The sequence below is a fragment of the Hipposideros armiger genome, unplaced genomic scaffold, assembly GCF_001890085.2.
Source record: "Hipposideros armiger isolate ML-2016 unplaced genomic scaffold, ASM189008v1 scaffold_1142, whole genome shotgun sequence".
Lineage (NCBI taxonomy): Eukaryota > Metazoa > Chordata > Mammalia > Chiroptera > Hipposideridae > Hipposideros > Hipposideros armiger.
The window spans coordinates 49,795-54,705 of NW_017732492.1; the positions used below are offsets into that span (position 1 = coordinate 49,795).

Genomic DNA, 4,911 nt, shown 5'->3' on the forward strand with positions numbered 1-4,911 from the left:
ATTCTGTAATCTGGCATCCCCATATACCATTTACCTTTCTCCTGGAGAACATCAATTAAACGCCCACACAATTCAACAGGGAGCTCTTGGCTCACACCATTCTCTCCTGTACCTATAAAGAATATGTGTATATTATTGAAACCATGTTTAGCTGTTCTTCCCTCCTCTGAACCTCCGCAGAACTCTGGCCTGTGCCACACATTTCATGCTTAACATTGGTACTTATGTTGGTTATCATTGTTTGATGTAAATACACTCTCTTTTCAGTTGACTGAGACCATTCAACAATAAACATTAGTATCATCATTGCAGTAGATTCCTGCACAGATTACATGATTAAGAAACACCTAGAGATGATGGCAATTGAAAAACCTGTAAGTGCCTACCTAGGACAGGACAGAAAGCTCCAAAAGTGTATAATAGCAGCTTTGCAACTTTCCAAACTTCATACAATTAAAATCACCATCTATATTCATAATATTTTAGTTCATTGCAACAAACTGCGGTTGGGTAGAAAACACTCAGTAGGTACTTTTGCTTAATCAAACACTTTCTTTTAAAATAATTTGTATACTAGTGAGTTTAGTCACATGTTTCCAGATGCAGAAAAGAAAATAACCTTTGGTTTTAACTTCTGTTCCGTTTATACCCTTGTTTACATCTTATAGTCTAGTGATTCTTTTTAGCCAACCAACATTTCCATTTCTCTATGGCTTATCGTCACAATCTAGATTCAGCTCCTCATTGTTTTGCCTCATGACAGGACCGGGGAAATGAGTGACCGCTATTGACTACCTGCAGATTTCTCTATTGTTTTGTTTCAATGTATTTTTAGCCATAGGTGTTTATATTGTTAGGTTTTTACCCGATGAGGGGAGGTAGCCACGGGCTCTAACTTATTCTCCCTGCTGTCTACATCCCCCCTTACTCTGGGGGTAATAACAAGGAAACTGTTTCTATTTTTCTAAGTTTAGTATATCAGAAATCATCAACACTGCATTACAAATACTCCAAAATAGCTTCCCCCCAAAAAAATTCCAAAGACTTCAATGTCTCTTCAAATGTTATTTTCCAAAGTGCTTATTTAGAGAAGATGGAAGGACATAATCACACGCAAACAATATTCCTAAAATATTGGATAGTTTCATTCATTGTTTTTGGAAAATAGATGAGTAATTAATTTCAGAATTATGTTGATAGCACAAAGTATTTTTAAAAGAGCAGTATATTTAGTCACGAAAACAAGAAGTCATAGAAATCATGAATTAAAATTAAGGAAAAGAATAATTATTCTACAAACAACAGTTCGATTGACCTATACTTCCACCATTCCCCTACACACACACACACACACACACACACACACACACACACACACACACCTTATCTCTAATCTGTGTTAATAAACATAGAATGGAATCAAATCAAATATTGCCCAATTTTCATATGTGGCTAATAGTCCTGACTCTTAATGGTATATAAATTGTAGATCCATTTTTGCACTTATTAAATCTAGACAAGATATTTAATATATTAGCCCCAGAGTTTCTTTTCTGTAAAATGAGCGAAGTGCATGGCCTGGGTTGATCTGTGGTGTAATTTCATAGTTGGTAGGTGTCATTACATTGATATAGCAACAAACACATTTTGACACCTAGCTTTCTGCTGCCCCTTGCAGTATGATTTCTTTAGTGGAGTGTCTGTGTCAACATAATTTTCAAAAATATGCAGCACAAGAAAACGTCCATGGCCATTCTTTAATTGGGATTAAAAGTTATTTCCTAAATGCCTTCCTCTTTCCTATCTGCTGGGCTGCACTGGATGTGAAGGAAACTAGAGAGTTCTTTCTTCTTTTATTTGTGTAACCAGAGCCAATAGTAAAATCCAGCTCCCTGACTCTTCAGTTCTGAGACAAAATCCATGTGTTTCTCAGTCAACACACTATTGGCACTTTGAATTGGATAAAATTCTTCATTGTGTAGGATGCTCAGCTAACCTAGCCCCAACCAGGAGGTGTCTGTAGTGGTACAACCCAAAATACCTTTACCCTTTTCTAAATGGCCCTCTTGAAAGAATACCATTTCCAGTTCAAAACAAGTATTTCCAAAAGTCACAGGATTATGACAGGCTTGAGATTTAGAAGACGTCCCACAGGCCCCAAATCTTCGAAAGGCCAGCAACAGGCCCATGCCTAAATTCACCTGCGCCTCACATTCACATGTAAGGTTATTCCAGCAATTCTGTCTTTTCTCACCTGCAATTGATAATGCATGGATTTCCATTGTGGCTTCTTTCTCTTCTCTTAATGCTTCCATGGAGTATTCTCTGTGTCTAACAGGAATCTTTCTTGCGGGCACTGGTCAGAAGCTTAATGAGACAGAGAAGTGAGTGTGTGTGTGTGTGTGTGTGTGTGTGTGTGTATAAAAAATAATGGTGAGCATATTTTTTTTTACTTTTTTCCTTTTAATAAAAGAAATATGAAAGAAAAAATCAATAAAGAAATTTGAAAATACCTATCTAAAATGTGATTTTTGTTGCACTGCTTATTAATGGAATAAATTTAGGCAATGAAAATTAAAATTCCATCCTGTTTGCCTTCTGCTGAAGAATATAAATAAATGAATAAATAATTCTTCTGATTAAAGTTCTAAAATAGAGCCTTTTTTCTATTGAAAGCATGGAGCATAAATTCACAGACCTCTGACCTAAAACACAAATCACTTCTGGCACTATATTATAAGAGTTAAGCTATGAAGTCATTGGCTACACAGTTTCCCCTACCTTCTCCAATATTGGGGCTTACTTCTTAGGCTTGTCTGTAAGCACCATTGTTCAAGGTGAAAATCAGACATTTCTAGACTAGCTATTTTTATAAACTTAGAGTGTTTATTCCAACTACCTTTTTGTACTAATAATTTTTTTCATTTAAATAATAATATATTTAGTTTAGATAGCACTTCTGGGACATGCTGAGCCAGCTTTAGGTATTTTTCACACCAGGTCTTGTTTTCTTCTTCTGCTGGGTCAGCTATGGCAGCTGTAGAGACCCTACCAAGGCCAGGTGGCCCGAGCCCAGGTAGCATTGGCAGTCAAGATCAGCATGGCCCAAGGGCTGCAGGACTGTTCAAGACAAAGTCAGGTCCTAAGGGCACTATAAAGATGCTTATTTCTGATGCTGGAGACATCAAGCTTACTAAAGATGGCACTGTGATGTTTCATGAAATGCAAATTCAACACCCAACAGCCTCCTTAACAGCCAAAGTGGCAACAGCCCAGGATGACATAACTGGTGATGGTGCACTTCCAGTGTCCATCTGAACTGCTGAAACAGGCAGACTTCTACATTTCTGAAGGTCTTCATCCCAGAATAATAACAGAAGGATTTGAAGCTGCAGAGGAAAAGGCACTTCAGGTTTGGAACAAGTCAAAGTAAGAAAAGAGGGTGATATTCATAGATGTGGCCAAGACATATCTATATACTAAAGTTCATGCTGAACTTGCTGACGTCCTAACAAAGGCTGTAGTGCACTCCATTTTGGCCATGAAAAAAACAAGATGAACCTATTGGCCTCTTCATGGTTGAGATCATGGAAATGAAACATAAATCTGAAACTGATATAAGCTTAATCAGAGGTCTTGTTTTGGACCATGGGGCTCGACATTCTGACATGAAAAGAAAAATAAAAAAAGAAAAGAAGATGCATACATCCTCACACACAATGTGTCATTAGAATATAAAAAAAAAGTGAATTCTGGCTTTTTTTTATTTAATAAAAGCAAAGAAGAGAGAGGGAAACTTGTAAAAGCTGAAAGAAAATTCACTGAAGATAGAGTTTAAAAAATAACAGAACTGAAAAAAAAAAGTCTGTGGTGACTCAGATAAAAGATTTGTTGTTATTAATCAAAAGGGAATTGACCCATTTTCCTTAGATGTTCTGTGTGGAGCTAAAAGGAGAAATATGGAAAAGCTGACTCTTGCCTGTGGCAGGGAATCTCTAAATTCCTATGATGACCTAAGTCTGATTTCTTGGGACATGTAGGACTTGTCCTTGAGTATACATTGGGAGAAGTGAAGTTCACCTTTATTGAGAAATGTAACAATCCTTGTTCTGTCATATTATTCATCAAAGGACAAATAAACACACACTCACTCAAATCAAAGATGCAATAAGAGATGGCTTGAGGCCTATTAAAAATGCTGTTGATGATGACTGTGAAGTTCCTGGTGCTGGTGCAGTGGATGTGGCAATGACAGAAGCCCTGATTAAATGTAAGCCCAGTATAAAGGGCAGGGCCTAATTTGGAGTTCAAGCATTTGCTGATGCATTGCTCATTAGTCCCAAGGCTTTTGCTCAGAATTCTGATTTTGACCTTCAGGAAATGTTACCGTTCAAACAGAACATTCAAATTCAGGTCAACTTGTGGGTGTGAACTTGAACACAGGTGAGCCAATGGTAGCAGCACAAGCTGGCATATGGGATAACTATTGTGTAAAGAAATGGCTTCTTCACTCCTGCACTTCGGTGATTGCCACCAACACTCTCCTGGCCCATGAGATCATGGGAGCTGGACTGTCTTCTCTAAAAGGTTGAACTGAAGCTCCCTGCCCTTCTGTCATCTGGGTCATGAAGACTCTAAGAGTGATCCTAAGAACACAGCTATGGAATTTTTGTTTGAGCTTCAAATGAGTTTCAAAGAAACTTTATTTTCCCATATGGAAAAAGGAGAGGACACTGGCACCTATTCAAATTCCAAAGTTTGAAATTATAATTACAGCATTTTTTTTAATCGCACTCAGTGTACACACATAAAGCAGGCTGTGTGCAGCCAATAAACAAGATGACTTGCTTTAGCGTCTGTGAGAAAAATACACATTATAAAATATGTTATCTACTTCATTAAATATTTCTT

General features: G+C 37.4%; 1 pseudogene; it reads left to right on the forward strand.

Annotated features, from left to right (window-relative positions):
- The first annotated feature begins 356 nt into the window (after window positions 1-356).
- LOC109376510 (T-complex protein 1 subunit zeta pseudogene) lies at window positions 357-4,592 on the forward strand (annotated as a pseudogene).
- Window positions 4,593-4,911: the final 319 nt, after the last annotated feature.